The sequence below is a fragment of the Pan troglodytes genome, chromosome 1 (genome assembly GCF_028858775.2).
Source record: "Pan troglodytes isolate AG18354 chromosome 1, NHGRI_mPanTro3-v2.0_pri, whole genome shotgun sequence".
Classification (NCBI taxonomy): Eukaryota; Metazoa; Chordata; class Mammalia; order Primates; family Hominidae; genus Pan; species Pan troglodytes.
The window spans coordinates 76,848,824-76,868,411 of NC_072398.2; the positions used below are offsets into that span (position 1 = coordinate 76,848,824).

Genomic DNA, 19,588 nt, shown 5'->3' on the forward strand with positions numbered 1-19,588 from the left:
GAAAACTCATGAGATACCATGGGGTATTCAATTATTATAATTTTCTTGTTGCTCAAGAGATAATAATGTTGATCAATATTTTTCCTAACAAAGTCTCATTTTTTTCTTTGATGCATTGTGGCCAGAATGTTTGCAAGCAGGGAAACTGGAGACATTATCCTGGGTTTATGGGTAGGGACCAAAGCCAAGAAAAATGTGATGGCTCCATATATTAATCCAAGCCCTTCATGCTCTGAGTAACTGACACAGAGTTATGTAACCATACATATTCATCATGCTCCTCACCCACACCTCATTTTCTGAGACACTGGATTGCCCACCAGAGTAAATTCAAACTCTTCACTGTACCCACTGCACCAGCCATGGGATTCCTGCTTCCCAGGAAAGTCCATGCATTTTCATTTTCCACACAGAACGTTTCTAATTGTATCTTCTTATCTTTGACTAAACTATCTCTTCCACTAGAAATACCTTTGCCTATTTGCCACTCTGCTTCTCTTTGCCTCAAAGTTACTGCAAAAGATTATCTAGCTCAGACTTAATTTACATTTTTTTCTAAAAGTATTATAGGTCTCATTTTCCAGCCTTCTTGTCTTTTCCCATCACAACTGCAGACTTATTTTTTTAATCAGTAGAATCCGTTGATTAAAAAAAAATTCTGACAAGTCCTATATATTAAATAGATTAAAAAGTGGAGCTCCTCTGATTGCAGCAAGTGGGGCTATGAGGAAACCTGTTCATTAAACTCATCTTCTCACCCTGGTATTGCCTCTAAGACACCCCTGGAATGCCCGTTGATAGGGTTTGGCTCTGTCTCCCCATCCAAATCTCATCTCTAGTTGTAATTTCCAATGTTGGAAGAAGGACCTGGTGAGAGGTGATCGGATTATGGGGGTGGATTTCCCCCTTGCTGTTCTTGTGGTAATGAGTGAATTCTCATGAGGTCAGATGGTTTAAAAGTATATGTGGCACTTTCCCCTTAATTCTCTCTCTCTCCTGCCACCATGTGAAAGAGGTGCTTGCTCCCTCTTCACCTTTAGCTGTGACCGTAAATGTCTTGAGGCCTCCCAGTCATGCTTCCTGTTCAGCCTGCAGAACTGTGAGTCAATTAAACCTTTTTTCTTCTTAAAGTATCCAGTCTCAGGTAGTTCTTTATAGCAGTGTGAGAATGGACTAATACACCTGTGGATGACTAGAACACAGGCCTAAATTTCCAGATCCTTGTTCCCTAGCCAGTCCACCTGGCAGCCTTATCCTCCAAGTGTTCCCACAGTGGCAGGACTCTGCCCTGACCTCCGTCTGGCTGGAACCTTATGCTCTGCCCTGTGTCTTCAGGTGTTCTACATGGAGCAGCTCTATCTAGCTCCCTGTGACTTCTAACTGAGCAAACACATCTCCCAGAAATGTGAGTGCAGTTCACTGAACCTTTCATTCAAACTACTCCTGTGATACCCTGTCTACCCAACCAGGCACTTTGATGTGTCCACCAAATCTCAGTCAAGCCTGTGGTGCTCTAGAGCCATCAGAAGCCCCCACCATGGCCAGCATGGCAAGGGCCTCCTCCATCATTGCCAGGATTCCTCACATTCCCATCTGATCCCTTGTGCTTGGTTCCTCGCACCCTGGTCAGATACCCTGTGCTTGGTTTACACTGTCACTTTGTGCTTTTGTCTTACTTTCTAAGAGTCTACATGTTTCACCTAAGTGTGTCTATGCTCTGCCTTTCCAACTACAAGATAAACCCCTAAAGAAACAAGCAACTCCATTACTATTATTACCTTTATTTATTATCGTTGTTAATCATTCTATGTGTCTTGCTCCCCTGTTACTCTGTAGTTGTGTGCTGACTTTGCTACCAAATCATCAACTCTTTGAGGAAATAAATTATTTCCTTATTAGTTTTGGTTGCATCATGGACATTCAGCAAACACTTGCTGAATGAACATATGAACAGCCTCCTCCTGGGCTGGCATAGTGCTTTGCCTAGTTCAAGGACTCAGAGATGATGACTGACTCATACAATAATCAAAGTATCAAAGAATAATGAGAGGATATGCAAATATTGAGAATACCAGAATAATATTTCCACATGCTGTTGAAAACTAAAATCTGGTGTTTATTGCTATTAAGAAGTTATAACTTTATAGCAGCATGATTTATAGTCCTTTGGGTATATACCCAGTAATGGGATGGCTGGGTCAAATGGTATTTCCAGTTCTAGATCCCTGAGGAATCGCCACACTGACTTCCACAATGGTTGAACTAGTTTACAGTCCCACCAACAGTGTAAAAGTGTTCCTATTTCTCCACATCCACTCCAGCACCTGTTGTTTCCTGACTTTTTAATGATTGCCATTCTAACTGGTGTGAGATGGTACCTCATTGTGGTTTTGATTTGTATTTCTCTGATGGCCAGTGATGATGAGCATTTTTTCATGTGTTTTTTGGCTGCATAAATGTCTTCGTTTGAGAAGTGTCTGTTCATGTCCTTCGCCCACTTTTTGATGGGGTTGTTTTTTTCTTGTAAATTTGAGTTCATTGTAGATTCTGGATATTAGCCCTTTGTCAGATGAGTAGGTTGCAAAAATTTTCTCCCATTTTGTAGGTTGCCTGTTCACTCTGATGGTAGTTTCTTTTGCTGTGCAGAAGCTCTTTAGTTTAATTAGATCCCATTTGTCAATTTTGTCACATGCACATGTATGTTTATTGCGGCATTATTCACGATAGCAAAGACTTGGAACCAACCCAAATTTCCAACAATGATAGACTGGATTAAGAAAATGTGGCACATATACACCATGGAATACTATGCAGCCATAAAAATGATGAGTTCATGTCCTTTGTAGGGACATGGATGAAATTGGAAATCATCATTCTCAGTAAACTATCACAAGAACAAAAAACCAAACACCGCATATTCTCACTCATAGGTGGGAATTGAACAATGAGATCACATGGACACAGGAAGGGGAATATCACACTCTGGGGACTGTTGTGGGGTGGGGGGAGTGGGGAGGGATAGCATTGGGAGATATACCTAATGCTAGATGACGAGTTAGTGGGTGCAGCACACCAGCATGGCACATGTATACATATGTAACTAACCTGCACAATGTGCACATGTACCCTAAAACTTAAAGTATAATAATAAAAAAAAGAAGTTATAACTATAGAGATGTACAAGTATGAAGCTCAAAATATAAACTACGTGTCTTTTTACTTGGATTTTAATTCCTTGCTTTAATCAGAATTATATTTTGAATAGTAAAGAGCATCTGTGAACCAGCAGGTTGCTCATCAACAGCACTTTTTAATCTTTTTCTCTTGAGCACTGTATAAACTCCCTGTGTTTGATGGACTGTTCTAGTAGTCTCAAGAAAACTCCACGGTCTTTAGACCACTGGCTTCATGGCTGCACCCTCGTACCTACTCAGATCCTGAAAGGGAGCTACACACTAGGATATCTCCACTTGGCAGGAGAAAGATAATCAGTCACACTTGACATTACTCCAGCTGGAGATCCTGCTCTCTTCCTGGTTCCTACCTTCTCTTCAGAGTCCAGCTCAATTTCCACCTCCTCCAGGAAGGCTTTCTGGCCTTACAAGCCCACGGGAGGGCTACCTTTTCCATTCTCATGACATTCTTCGGCCATGTATTTTTTTCCTCACTTAGCATATATTGCCCTGTATTCTCAGATAAGCCAATATCCTTGAAATGCACATTCCCCTTTCCTCCCACTAAAAAAAGTATTTTATAATTTGAAAGTGAGAACATTAAGGATTTTGTTCTCAAATATTTATATTTAATCTCTATATTCTTAAATTTAGAGAAATAGTCCTACATATTTGTACATATGAGATTGGTAATGTAATAATAACACACTAAAGAATAAATTTAAAGGACTTATGACTAAAGATGGCAGATCGATCATATATATGTATCTCTTCTTCTTCTCCCAAAACTACTATGATATTATAATAGTAAAATAATTTAAAAAGATATTAATCCACAATAACAAAGAAATGGGAGACGAAAAATAGTGAACAAAATATTTTCAAAAGCTTTCTAAGAGAGAAGAGACAAAGGAGGATTCGTTGACCTAGCATAAAGAAAAGGGTTATTCTCCAAATACCTACAGAGGGAAAGAATGGAGGAGAAACCACCTCATTTGGCTTCTTGTCCTTGGAGACACCTGGTACCCACATGCGTGGGTATGGTAGTGAGGTTGTGGCAGCGGGATCAGACAGAAGTCCATGTATAGAAGCATACAAAACAGGCCAGGTACAGGAGCTCATGCCTGTAATCCCAGTTGTTTGGGGAGCCGAGGCAGGAGGATCACTTGAGCCCAAGAGTTTCAGACCAGCCTGGGCAAGATAGTGAGACCATGTCTCTCCAAAATTTTTTTTTAAAAAAATAGCCACATGTGGTGGTGCCTATGATTCCAGATACTCAGGAGGCTGAGGTGGGAGGATCACTTGAGCCCAGGAGGCAGAAGTTGCAGTGAGCTGAGATCATGCCACTGAACTCCAGCCTAGGTGGCAGAGTGAGATCCTGTTTCAAAAAAACCAGAAGTACACAAAACAATTGGTTGCACAGGACTACCTTTTCTACTCACGGCAACTCATTCCTACCTTCGGCAGGAGACAAGAGGCTTTTTTCCTAGAGAAATTATACCAAAGAAGTTTCAGGCTGAGAGATACCAGGCAGGGTGAACAGCAAGGGGTGGGGTCAAAACCAGAGAGTTTAGTGAAAGTCTACATACTAAAATGTTGTCCTTCAGCCCATTTCTTGCCCTGCCCCAGAATGCCAGCAGCCAGATGGGCTTCCCGGTCCCTACCAGGAAAGATAGTGAACTCTTCTTCTCTGGGGACTCATAGATTCAGGGGAAATGCCCTGTATACCATGAGTTCAATGAAAAAGCCAGGCTGCTGACTGATCACCTTATAGGAAGATTCTGTATTCTGCACACTCCTCCAGTAATTTTCAAGCAACTGAATGGCACAGAATCTTAATAGATTAGACAAGTCAAGGCTCTTAACTGGAGTGGATTCTGAAGATGGGCTATCTCAACACTTCTTCCAATGCCCTGTAATGTTTGAGTGCAATTCAAAATCCTCTCACCCTTCCCAATCTTGCTCTTACAGCCAGAGTTCCAGATGAGATATACTTTCTGCCAATCAGATGTAGTCATGCCAGACTTTGTTTCAAAAAATGAGTCAAATGAGAGACCGGCAGAGTGTGTGGCACCTGTTTTGTTGGCCTGAATCACAGCAGAGGTGATGGGGCTCTGGATCCAGAGGCTACAGTGGAACAGTGGCTTCCTGATTATGCAGCCTCCAGATTGGTGGAGACAACAGCTCCTTGGCAGTCCCAGGAAATTCTGTTTTGTGAGCCATTCCTGGAAACTCAGCCTAGTTCTGCAAGTTTGCCCTCCCAATGATTCTCAGAGTGATTTATCCCTCTTAATAAATTATTTTCTACTTAAACTAGCTAGAGTTGATTCTGTGGTTGACAATTAAGAACATTGAAAATAGTATAATAATATCTAGTTAACATACATTATTATGGCTTAGCAAAAATGAATAGCCAGTAAAGCAGAACAATGGCATTACCCTGCAATACTTCCCACATAATAAGAGTCAAAACTTACACAAATCAATTATTAATATGTATGTATGCCATACGTTTATGCAGTTTTGAAATTCCAGGACTTTTCGCTCAAAAAGAGCTTCTAACCAAGAAATACACACGTGCACACACACACACACACACACATCTATGTATATATACATATATATGATAAATACCATGCATGAAAAATTTTAAATTGAGAATTCAAGGTGTGAGTGAGAGAGATGGCATTTGAGCAACTTTGCAAGAAACTAAATAAGGCAACAGAAAATAGTAGAACAGAAAAAAAAATCCTGGTGGTTTGCATGTTCATAAACTTTTACAAACTACCTCTATAATAGCAGTACTACTATTCATGGGTTAAATTTTCTTTACTAGTGAGCTAAGTACAGATACTTAGTTTGTGTTTTATACTTTTTCAGTTACTAGGAAGGGAAAAATTTACTCAGCATGGCAAAACACGCTTCAAGCACTTCAAATTAGCCCATTTCAAATGCTTAATGGTTGAATTTTCCTATTTCTTTTTGTGCTCCAAGGCATTGCAATTTATATTTTTTAAAAAGAGAAACTTTCAAGTTTAGAATAGTGATTGCTTTACTTGAAAGTCCATGTAACATGCTATGGATTTCTATTATTAAAATGCAAAGACAAATGTCTTTCAACTCTGACTTATGTGGCTTCACATTAAATTACAAAGTGAATTTAAGACACTCCACAAACTGAAGTTATGCTTACTGTGTAACAGCTTTTGAGTGCACATTAATCAAACATAATTCTACATGCTAGCCCTTTGGATGTACTTGCCTTAAATAAAAGTGTTATTTTGGCTAAATATACCATATGTTTGTAAAAGTTCAACTTAATAAAAGCACCTTGTTTACAAATGCAGCATAATTTTTACTTCTCTGAGAAAATGGAGGTCAGAAAATCACTGTACAAATAAAATCCTCTGACAATTCCCAGAACTCAGTAGATGAATGGTTTAAATTTCCCCCCATCATTTGTCACCAAGCTGCAAACAAAAATCAAAGCTGAATGTTCCCCTCTCTCTCAAAAAGAGGCAAAGAAACACTCAAAAAGAGGCAGCACTAAGGAGAAAAGCAAAGGGCCTGAGCATTCAACCAAATAACCAAATTAATGAAGGTTTCTGAAGCCCTTTGCATTGACTGTTGAACTGTTTTAGGTTTTGGTTTTTTCCTCCACTGACAGTAACGTAATTCTGTGAGGTGTATTCTGAGAGGAACATAGTTTCTTTGAAAAGCAGAGCTGAGCACCATGCCCTTTGTACTTTAGTTAAGAGCCCTTCTCCCTGTGTTCCAAGGAGTACAGGAGTCTGGGATAGAATAGGGAAAAGGAGGCCCCTTCCATGTGCCTTCTGAGACTCAGCCCTGTATTTAAGATGATATTTGGCTGGATCACTGCAAGCACAGCTGGTGGTCCGTGCACCACTACTGGCTCCAACACATCTCCATGCCGAAACTGGGCTTTGGACAGGGAAAAAATAAATGAACTGGAATAGTTCCCCTCCTCCATCAATCCTAATCATGCCTCCTAACCTGCCCACTACAAAAAAAAAAAAAAAGACAGGGCTGGAGAAAAGAAGAAGCGGAGGGGAGAGAGATAACCAAGAACCCAGAGAGTGAACTGAGAAGGTATCATTAGAGAGAAATTAAAGCTGCCCAACCCAGAAGTGCTCTCTGTGTTCACTGCATGCTCAGGTGGCCCCATCTATCCTCAGCTTCTGGAGACAAAGACCATGGAAGAGGAATCCCATGAGGGGTAGTGCGGCAAGAGGAAATGACAAATGGTTTGGAGTTAACATAGAGGTTCACATAGGAGCTCTGACACTAGCTATGTGAACCTTCTGTGAGTTCCTCGATTTCTCTTCTCTCTGTATGGAGGTGATAATTCATGCCTCAGAGAGGGTATGGAGATTTGAGACCATGCAGATGACCGTGTATTCAGGGACTTCGGATACATGTTTATTTCCTTTTCCTTGGAAAAAATTTTCTAGCCATCTTCCCACCCATAAACACAGTATGGTGTTCTCTCTTCAATGTATTTACAACAGCAAGCTTTTATACTTGTAAGCTTTTGAACTGTGAGGGGAAAATAGAGAGTTAATTATGTACCTAGTAGAGAAACACACATTGAACATGAACAATAGCAAACCAGGAGGGTGTGAAGCAGCGAAACAATAGTGAGAGCCTATTTAAACTCTGCTTCCTTATTAAAGGCAGACATGCAAGAAATCCAGAACTCTGGGACTGTGTCCATAGCCATATAGAGAGAGGGAAGATGTGACTACAGGCTGAGAGGGGGTACTTATTTCTTCCCCTTGCACTCACAGTGGATTGTGCAGAAGAGGTCAAGGAAAGTACTTGGGGAAAAAGGCAAGTTCTGGAAGAAACTGAAAATTGAAAATTCCGCAATTAGAGAATCATTTGCCTTTTGTGGCAGAACGTTCTTCCACATTAAAAACTGAGCAAGGGTCTCAAGACTGGCTAGAAAACTGTAAAGTGGGAAAGGGTGGTTTTTTTTTTTTTCTTATCCTGAAGTCTTCCATTCAGGCAGCTTTGTTTTTCTGTTAGCTTCAAACAGAGATGGCCTGGGTCAGCTGCTATTGCTGCTGCCTAGTTTCTAGGTTTCTCCCTCTTATATCCCAACAAAGCTTCCCCTCTCGTTCCATTTGTTCTATATTACCAACTGGATTTCAGGTACCATGAATGGGACTGCATGCTTACCTCTGCCGATCTCTGATACTAGCAGGTACTTAATACATGCTGACTTACGAAGATAACAAAACTCACCTATCCCATGTCTCATTCCCCTAGGCTTTGTTTCATGCATAATTAGAATAAATTAATGCCTGCTACAGAATAAACTCTTATTAATTATTCTTCCTGGGTAATATATTTGAATTTAAGTTGAGTCATTCAGTCCTTCCATTTACAAGGAATGAATTATTCATGTACACTAGCAAATTAGTAGGGGTGAGGTTCTTGGCTTAGGTTGCCCTTAAGTCATCCCAGTGGGTAGCTGCTTAATCCAAGGTTGGACATGAAAACTCTTGACAGCTTCTCCCAGCCTTAAACCAGGAAGTGTAGGGCAGTATTTCTCCAATTGTAGTCCTCTGACCCCCAGAGTCTGTGAGTTCTTGTGAGAATTAAAAAGAAATCTTGTGTTGGTATCTAATAAAAATTAGTAAAAGAGATTTGCTGAACTGTCTGGGGCATGACTTTATAATTGGACACCACCATTCAATTTTAGTGTTTGTGTTTGCACCAAGTGGTAGTAATGTATTTATAGTATGGTAATGAAAAAAAGGGCAGAGGCAGACATCAATACATCAGTTATGTACTTTCCTCCAGTGACATCACAATGCCTTGAGTGGATGGAAGTTTCATTCCAACAGAATGAAAGTGGCAGCAGACTGGTGGGGTCACCCAGTACAGGGGAGCCTGAGAACGCCAGTCTCCAAAGAACCCATGCCTGAACACATTGCTTTTGATTAGCTAATTATGTTTCCTAAAAGAATATAATCTCTCACATTAATGTTGTTGATCAGCTAAAGTTTCTCAGTAATATGGTTCTACTTAAATTTAACCTGTAATTTTGGTTGGCTTTTTTGATGTAGAACAATAAGCATAATGTATGTATATGTTTGTGGATATGTAAAATAAAAGAATTTTCTGTTTGTAAATACTTAAGTAACACTGTGAGTAAAACAATTTGTGTCCATTCAGAATCCAAGAGGACTCATCCTTTAAAAGATATTTGTACATTACCCAAGTTTTAGAGATATCGATTTAGAAAAAGTGTATTTGGAATTCTCTCAAAAGGGTTGAAGTGTTCAAAATAGGTACAAACAAATGGCCTTGACTTACAAATAATTTGGATCAGAGCTTAGAAATTGCTTTAGCTTCTAACTGCCCTCAGTAAGACCAGCAGAAAAGTGCAGATCTGGCCCTCAGAACCTGGGAGGCCCAGGCACGGCTGGAACATACACTGGGTGTCCTTGGGGAGATTGTTTTCCTGCTCTCTGCTTCAGTTTCACCATATGTAAAGCAGGGATAATAATACTAACCTCAATCCTTAAGTTCAAAAAAGAAAAAAAAAAACCTAACTTTATGAGAACAAAGAGGCAATAGATACAAAAGCGTTTTCATCTTTTCAGGGGGAAGAAGTACTATTTTAATAAGGAACTCTTGAAAATATCTCAGCAACATGCATCTAATTCATACTGACATATGTAATTGAACCTATGTTTAATTTCACTGCAAATTATCTGCTTCCTTTAAGAAACTGGGTTGGTAAAATGCTGAGTTGTGTGGCTCAAACTAAAGAGCTGTAGAAGAATTAGAAATATTGGTGAAACGACACAATAATGTTCGGCGCTTAATAAAACAGGAGAGAATGAGTGAGACAGAGGAAGAGGAAGAGGAAGGGAGAACTGTAGACAAAGGTTCCAAGGGTAAGAAAAGCTGCTTCACATCCAGATATCCTCAAGAAGCTGACAGAAAGGAATAGCAAGGAAGTAGGGTAGTGGCAATTTTCACACCAGACCTCTTTAATGTCATAGAAAAAGTTTAGCACAGGCAAGACAAGACCAATGAAGAACCAGAGCAACCCAAAGAGAGATAAACAATGTAAATGTAAATATTGAGTTTCATTCCACTTTAGCTAACAGAGTATGTATTCTCCTCCTCCTCCCTCTGTCCTCTTCTCTACCCCCTTCTTCTTCCCCTCCTTTTCCTTCTCCTCCTCCTCCTCCTTTCCTCACTTGCTCTAAGCTTAAATACTGAGTTATAATCCAGAATAATATCTCAATATGAAAACCCTAATGATTATATACAATGATAAATCGCAGATTCTTTTCTTATTTTTAACTACCAATGTTAACAAGTAACAGCATTCATTAAAATAAAACTAGAAGTGGTCAGAGCTATCCTGCCTTTCTAGAAATACCACCCCTTCTCTCTCTTTTCTCTCCAAGAAAAAGTCTCAATTCTTGAAGTATAACAAAAACATCGTACTACATTATTTTTTATAGGTTCTCCTAGGAAGTTTTCCTTGACATGAGACATGGCACGTCTTATTTAAAAGAACACTTAGCTGCTCTGTGGAGCTATGGGTTGGAGGTAGGGGCAAGAGCAGGAAACCAAAGAGTAGACTAACATGGTAGAGCAGGAAAGAGACAGAGATCCTTCTAAGTAATTTAGTAGTTGAGGACAGCAACGGTTAGGATTGGGAACACATTTTGGAGTGCAGCACTGATTGGCAAACTATAGTCCCAAGAGCTAAATTTGGATTTGGCATACGCCTGTATGGCCCAAATAGCTAACAATGTTTTTTACTTTTTTTTTTTTATACTTTAAGTTTTAGGGTACATGTGCACAACGTGCAGGTTTGTTACATATGTATACATGTGCCATGCTGCTGTGCTGCACCCATTAACTCGTCATGTAGCATTAGGTATATCTCCTAATGCTATCCCTCCCCACTCTCCCCACCCCACATCAGGCCCCGGTGTGTTATGTTCCCCTTCCTGTGTCCAAGTGTTCTCATTGTTCAATTCCCACCTATGAGTGAGAACATGCAGTGTTTGGTTTTTTGTCCTTGTGATAGTTTGCTGAGAATGATGGTTTCCAGTTTCATCCATGTCCCTACAAAGGACATGAACTCATCATTTTTTATGGCTTCATAGTATTCCATGGTGTATATGTGCCACATTTTCTTAATCCAGTCTATCATTGTTGGACATTTTGGTTGTTCCAAGTCTTTGCTATTGTGAATAGTGCTGCAATAAACATACGTCTGCCTGTGTCTTTACAGCAGCATGACTTATAATCCTTTGGTATATATCCAGTAATGGGATTGCTGGGTCAAATGGTATTTCTAGTTCTAGATCCCTGAGAAATCGCCACACTGACTTCCACAATGGCTGAACTAGTGTACAGTCCCACCAACAGTGTAAAAGTGTTCCTATTTCTCCACATCCTCTCCAGCACCTGTTGTTTCCTGACTTTTTAATGATTGCCATTCTAACTGGTGTGAGATGGTATCTCATTGTGGTTTTGATTTGCATTTTTCTGATGGCCAGTGATGATGAGCATTTTTTCACGTGTCTTTCGGCTGCATAAATGTCTTCTGTTGAGAAGTGTCCGCTCACATCCTTTGCCCACTTGTTGATGGGGTTGTTTTTTTCTTGTAAATTTGTTTGAGTTCTTTGTAGATTCTGGATATTAGCCCTTTGTCAGATGAGTAGATTGCAAAAATTTTCTCCCATTCTGTAGGTTCCCTGTTCACTCTGATGGTAGTTTCTTTTGCTGTGCAGAAGCTCTTTAGTTTAATTAGATCCCATTTGTCAGTTTTGGCTTTTGTTGCCATTGCTTTTGGTGTTTTAGTCATGAAGTCCTTGCCCATGCCTGTGTCCTGAATGGTACTGCCTAGGTTTTCTTCTAGGGTTTTTATGGTTTTAGGTCTAGCATTTAAGTCTTTAATCCATCTTGAATTCATTTTTGTATAAGGTGTAAGGAAGGGATCCAGTTTCAGCTTTCTACATATGGCTAGCCAGTTTTCCCAGCACCATTTATGAAATAGGTGTCAAAGATCAGGTCGGTGTAGATGTGTGGCATTATTTCTGAGGGCTCTGTTCTGTTCCATTGGTCTATATCTCTGTTTTGGTACCAGTACCATGCTGTTTTGGTTACTGTAGCCTTGTACTATAGTTTGAAGTCAGGTAGCGTGATGCCTCCAGCTTTGTTCTTTTGGCTTAGGATTGACTTGGTGATGCGGGCTCTTTTTTGGTTGCATATGAACTTTAAAGTAGTTTTTTCCAAGTCTGTGAAGAAAGGCATTGGTAGCTTGATGAGGACGGCATTGAATCTGTAAATTACCTTGGGCAGTATGGCCATTTTCATGATATTGATTCTTCCTATCCAAGAGCACGGAATGTTCTTCCATTTGTATCCTCTTTTATTTCATTGAGCAGTGGTTTGTAGTTCTCCTTGAAGAGGTCCTTCACATCCCTTGTAAGTTGGATTCCTAGGTATTTTATTCTCTTTGAAGCAATTGTGAATGGGAGTTCACTCGTGATTTGGCTCTCTGTTTGTCTGTTACTGGTGTGTAAGAATGCTTGTGATTTTTGCACATTGATTTTGTATCCTGAGACTTTGCTGAAGTTTCTGATCAGCTTAAGGAGATTTTGGGCTGAGACAATGGGGTTTTCTAGATATACAATCATGTCATCTGCAAACAAGGACAATTTGACTTCCTCTTTTCCTAATTGAATACCTCTTATTTCCTTCTGCTGCCTGATTGCCCTGGCCAGAACTTCCAACACTATGTTGAATAGGAGTGGTGAGAGAGGGCATCCCTGTCTTGTGCCAATTTTCAAAAGGAATGCTTCCAGCTTTTGCCCATTCAGTATGATATTCACTGTGGGTTTATCATAAATAGCTCTTATTATTTTGAGATACGACCCATCAATACCTAATTTATTGACAGTTTTTAGTGTGAAGGGCTGTTGAATTTTTTCAAAGGCCTTTTCTGCATCTATTGAGATAATCATGTGGTTTTTGTCGTTGGTTCTGTTTATATGCTGGATTACATTTATTGATTTGCATATGTTGAACCAGCCTTGCATCCCAGGGATGAAGCCCACTTGATCATGGCGGATAAGCTTTTTGATGTGTTCCTGGATTCAGTTTGCCAGTATTTTATTGAGGATTTTTGCATTGATGTTCATCAGGGATATTGGTCTAAAATTCTCTTTTTTTGTTGTGTCTCTGCCAGGCTTTGGTATCAGGATGATGCTGGCCTCATAAAATGAGTTAGGGAGGATTCCCTCTTTTTCTATTGATTGGAATAGTTTCAGAAGGAATGGTATCAGTTCCTCCTTGTACCTCTGGTAGAATTCGGCTGTGAGTCTGTCTGGTCCTGGACTTTTTTTGGTTGTAAGCTATTGATTATTGCCTCAATTTCAGGGCCTGTTATTGGTCTATTCAGAGATTCAACTTCTTCCTGGTTTAGTCTTCGGAGGGTGTATGTGTCCAGGAATTTATCCATTTCTTCTAGATTTTCTAGTTTATTTGTGTAGAGGTGTTTATAGTACTCTCTGATGGTAGTTTGTATTTCTGTGGGATTGCTGATGATATACCCTTGATCATTTTTTATTGCATCTATTTGATTCTTCTCTGTTTTCTTCTTTATTAGTCTTGCTAGTGGTCTATCAATTTTGTTGATCTTTTCAAAAAACCAGGTCCTGGATTCACTGATTATCTGAAGGGTTTTTTGTGTCTCTATCTCCTTCAGTTCTGCTCTGATCTTAGTTATTTCTTGCCTTCTGCTAGCTTTTGAATGTGTTTGCTCTTGCTTCTCTAGTTCTTTTAATTGTGATGTTAGGGTGTCAGTTTTAGATCTTTCCTGCTTTCTCTTGTGGGCATTTAGTGCTATAAATTTCCCTCTACACACTGCTTTAAATGTGTCTCAGAGATTCTGGTATGTTGTGTCTTTGTCCTCGTTGGTTTCAAAGAACATCTTTATTTCTGCCTTCATTTCGTTATGTACCCAGTAGTCATTCAGGAGCAGGTTGTTCAGTTTCCATGGAGTTGAGCGGTTTTGAGTGAGTTTCTTAATCCTCAGGTCTAGTTTGATTGCACTGTGGTCTGAGAGACAGTTTGTTATAATGTCTGTTGTTTTACATTTGCTGAGAAGTGCTTTACTTCCAACTATGTGCTTGATTTTGGAACAAGTGTGGTGTGGTGCTGAGAAGAATGTATATTCTGTTGATTTGGGGTGGAGAGTCCTGTAGATGTCTATTAGGTCTGCTTGGTGCAGAGCTGTGTTCAGTTCCTGGGTATCCTTGTTAACTTTCTGTCTCGTTGATCTGTCTAATGTTGACAGTGGGGTGTTAAAGTCTCCCATTATTATTGTATGGGAGTCTAATTCTCTTTGTAGGTCTCTCAGGACTTGCTTTATGAATCTGGGTGCTCCTGTATTGGGTGCACATATATTTAGGATAGTTAGCTCTTCTTGTTGAATTGATCCCTTTACCATTATGTAATGGCCTTCTTTGCCTCTTTGATCTTTGTTGATTTAAAGTCTGTTTTATCAGAGACTAGGATTGAAACCCCTGCCTTTTTTTGTTTTCCATTTGCTTGGTAGATCTTCCTCCATCCCTTTATTCTGAGCCTATGTGTGTCTCTGCATGTGAGATGGGTTTCCTGAATACAGCACACTGATGGGTCTCGACTCTTTATCCAATTTGCCAGTCTGTGTCTTTTAATTGGAGCATTTAGCCCATTTACATTTAAGGTTAATATTGTTATGTGTGTATTTGATCCTGTCATTATGATGTTAGCTGGTTATTTTGCTCGTTAGTTGGTGCAGTTTCTTCCTAGTCTCAATGGTCTTTACAATTTGACATTTTTTGCAGTGGCTGGTACCGGTTGTTCCTTTCCATGTTTAGTTCTTGCTTCAGGAGCTTTGTAGGGCAGGCCTGGTGGTGACAGAATCTCTCAGCATCTGCTTGTCTGCAAAGTATTTTATTTCTCCTTCACTTATGAAGCTTAGTTTGGCTGGATATGAAATTCTGGGTTGAAAATTCTTTTCTTCAAGAATGTTGAATATTGGCCTCCACTCTCTTCTGGCTTGTAGAGTTTCTGCCGAGAGATCCGCCGTTAGTCTGATGGGCTTCCCTTTGTGGGTAACCCGACCTTTCTCTCTGGCTGCCCTTAAGATTTTTTCCTTCATTTCAACTTTGGTGAATCTGACAATTATGTGTCTTGGAGTTGCTCTTCTCGAGGAGTATCTCTGTGGCATTCTCTGTATTTCCTGAATTGGAATGTTGGCCTGCCTTGCTAGACTGGGGAAGTTCTCCTGAATAATATCCTGCAGAGTGTTTTCCAACTTGGTTCCATTCTCCCCATCACTTTCAGGTACACCAGTCCGATGTAGATTTGGTCTTTTCACATAGTCCCATATTTCTTGGAGGCTTTGTTTGTCTCTTTCTATTCCTTTTTCTCTAAACTTCTCTTCTCGCTTCATTTCATTCATTTGATCTTCCATCACTGATACCCTTTCTTCCAGTTGATCGAATTGGCTACTGAAGCTTGTGCATTCATCACATAGTTCTCGTGCCATGGTTTTCAGCTCCATCAAGTCTTTTAAGGACTTCTCTGCATTGGTTATTCTAGTTATCACTTGTCTAATCTTTTTTAAGGTTTTTAATTTCTTTGCCATGGGTTCGAACTTCCTCCTTTAGCTCGCAGAAGTTTGATCGTCTGAAGCCTTCTTCTCTCAAGTTGTCAAAGTCATTCTCCATCCAGCTTTGTTCCATTGCTGGTGAGGAGCTGTGTTCCTTTGGAGGAGGAGAGGTGCTCTGATTTTTAGAATTTTCAGTTTCTCTGCTCTGTTTTTTCCCCATCTTTATGGTTTTATCTACCTTTGGTCTTTGATGATGGTGACGTACAGATGGGGTTTTAGTGTGGATGTCCTTACTGTTTGTTAGTTTTCCTTCTAAGAGTCAGGACCCTCAGCTGCAGGTCTGTTGGAGTTTGCTGGAGGTCCACTCCAGACGCTGTTTGCCTGGGTATCAGCAGCAGAGGCTGCAGAACAGCGAATATTGGTGAACAGCAAATGTTGCTGCCTGATCGTTCCTCTGGAAGTTTTGTCTCAGAGGGGTACCAGGCTGTGTGAGGTGTCAGTCTGCCCCTACTGGGGAGTGCCTCCCAGTTAGGCAGACTGCCTCCTCAAGTGGGTCCCTGACCGCCAAGTAGCCTAACTGGGAGGCACCCCCCAGTAGGGTAGTTGGATATCCAAGTTTGGAGTTCAGAGTTGGAGACATAACTATGGTAGTCACATAAATATGGCATATTGATGGTATTTAAATGAGATGAACTCATCTAGGAGTTCAGCTCCTAGATGAGTTCAGCTAGAGAGGATGTATGAGGACAGAAAAGAGGAGAAGATCTATGTCATTTCAACATTTAGAGGTACGAGAGAGGAAGGGCAAACTAGTCAAAGGGGACTAAGTAAGTAGAATGGGAAGAACCGGGAAAATGTAATGTTATGGAAGCCAAGAGGAGAATGTGTTCTAAGATGGAGGGAGAAGTTAGTTACATTTATTTCTAAGAAATGCAGCAGGATATGGCTAGAAAAGTAACCACCAGAACCACAGTTTTGGTAGAGTGCTGGAAACAGAAGTGTGCTCGCAATGGGCTGAAGAGGGTCAAAGAGAATGAGTAACAGAGGAAGTACTATACACCCATGAAACATTTAACATTTAAGCTGTAATAAAAAAAGAAACGGCAAGTAAGAAAATAACATTCATTTGAAGGAACATTCTAATTTTGTTAAAACACTGTTACTATATTTATTTTTTCTCATTTTCAAATAGTATGTGTCCTATATTGGGCATGAAGTAGTTAAACAAAGGGTTCTTTCCTGAAATCAATAGAGCACCAAGTGTTCAGCAAAACAATCAATCCCCTACAACAATATGCAAACTTTTACAAAACATACATATTGTAAGGAGGTAGGGAGAGTCCATAGCTTTAGTCAAATTCTCAAAATCAATTGAATAATTTAATTTATTAAATGCTGAGATGAGGAAGACAGAGTTATGATTTAGTGAAATTTCATAGGTGTGTTATCACATCCACAATTTTGTTCAATTGAAAAAACCCAGTTTTATAGTTTGTATCCTAATGAAGAGCTTTGTCCCCATGAAATAATAAATCTCGCTCATTCTCACATGGGGCAGAGCACAAGATACACAGAATTCTCAGAATATAGGCCAAACAAACAAACAAAAAACCATGACAACATGGCAGAGCCATCATCAGAGTTATAGGTTAAGCAGGAAGTAATAGTTTTGACTCCCCTAGTGAAAGAATTAAAAAATAAAACCCTTCAGTAACACTAGAGAGGGAGCTTTGAATAAAAGCAAGAGCAAAGGATAAGAGTCGTCTGTGCAGAGAAATAATGAACTTCTATGTCAGTACACTGTCCTGGCAAAGACCAGCAGAAGAAGAGAACAGGGTGGCATATACAAAGAAGAATCAGCACAATTTGGACAATGACAGAAGCAGCATTCTCCTCACCAGTTTCTCAGTGAGGAGAAGCTGGAAATTCTAGGACCCCAAGAAGCACACATGTATGTATGTGTGTGTGTGTGGCGTGCGCGTGTGTTTTGTAGTATAATCTATGTTATTATAATATACATACATATCTATGTAATGAAAAGGATGTAGATATTATTCCATGCCACGGACTCAATCATTCTCACAAATTATTAATCACTTGGGTTTTTAAATTCAAAAAGTTATTGCTAGAGTCAAACCTATGGATAGGATAGATCTAATCTGATTATTAAAGACAACATTTTCATATGTAGAGTGGGAAAAAGAGTTCACATCACATCCTGTAGAAACTGCTTTAGCTAGGCATGTGTCTGTCTGAGTGTGCTGTTCATTACAAATAAATGTTACTTAATTAGACACTTATATACATTCACCAGTTATTCAATTGCCATTTGATTGTGAGTTCTTACTGACTTTCTCAGATTGTTTCATAACATATATTTCAATTATTTGTTTTATACCTGTTTTTCCTATTACACAATGAGTCACTCCAGAGTAGAGAAATGTTTCTAGTTCTAGAATTCTGAACATACTAAGTCTCAATAATTGTTGGTTGGTTGAATGTGAATTAAGCATAATGGTTGGTTGACTGAATTTAGAGTTTTTATGAAGCCCAGTGAGTTCAAATACTCATTGATTTCCCAGATGTGTTTCTTCATTAAGTAAGACCAGAAAAATAATGAAAGCCTAACTCGTTGGATACTTTACAGCAAAATCTTGGCCAAACTAGCTTTTCATGGAAATAGCATATAGATAAGATGTTATTTAGAAATGACAGGATTCTGAGGTACAGCTTGCATTGAGCCACTTGGAAAAAGTGTGTTTCATAGTGGAAAGTGGCAAAAGAAGAGGTCTTTGGTGACAATGATTGATAAAAATTTTTAAAAATTTATTTTCACACTTTAGACTCAACTTGTGGGACTGCACTCCAAATCAACCATTAAATAAACGTAGGGTATCTACTAAAAAACATCATAAACCTACCAGAAAATGTGCAGTCTTATATGAATACATTTATAAAATTATGCTGAGGGATATATAACAAAGCTGAAATAGAGAAACAGATCTTGGATAGAAATCTCAATATTTAAAGTTCTAAATTCTCCTTAAATTATACAGTGATATAATAAAATCTTAGGCAAAAAAACTTTGGAACAATTTTATGAGAGGTAACTTGACAAAATGATTGTAAATTTCATTTGAAGAACAGGCAGTTGCAAATAGCCAGGAAAATTCTAAACAATAACCAAAGAAAACAAAAGCAATCAGAGGGAAAATGCCCTTCAAATATTAAGATTTAAATTTAATATAAAAATTAGACAACAGAAGCCTGTGGTAAAAGTCCACTGGCAGGTCAGGTGAATAGAAGAGAGCGAAGAAAGAGTGAAACCGACCTGAGAAGTTAGTTTATGATAAAGGCGGCATTACAAACCAGACTTCTGAACAAATAATTTTAGGACAACTGGCTTCTCATCTACCCTTCCCCACAAAATAGAAATTTTAGATAGGTCAAAGCTCAAAGCCCCAGAGTACAAAATAGATGACAATTTGGGAAGATTGAAGTTAAAAGAAAAAAAAAAAGACATTTGGCATAAAACCTGAAACTATAAAAGACTCATAGCAATGACACACTTCTTCATGGCAAAATAATGAACAAAATTGAAAAACAGATGATAAATTGAGAAAAGTATTGGCAATGTATATGAATAAAAGTTAATAGCCATAATACTCAGAGAGCCATTAAAAATCTATTTAAAAAAATAAACACCCTAATAGAAAAGTGGTCAAGGAGAGTATTAGTAGTTCTCAGA

The 19,588-nt window shown here is 39.2% G+C and overlaps 1 protein-coding gene across 9 annotated transcripts in view; it reads right to left on the bottom strand.

Annotated features, from left to right (window-relative positions):
* The window catches only part of DNM3 (dynamin 3), a 576,659-nt gene that overhangs the window by 168,348 nt on the left and 388,723 nt on the right, over positions 1-19,588 (bottom strand). The window lies entirely within an intron of this gene.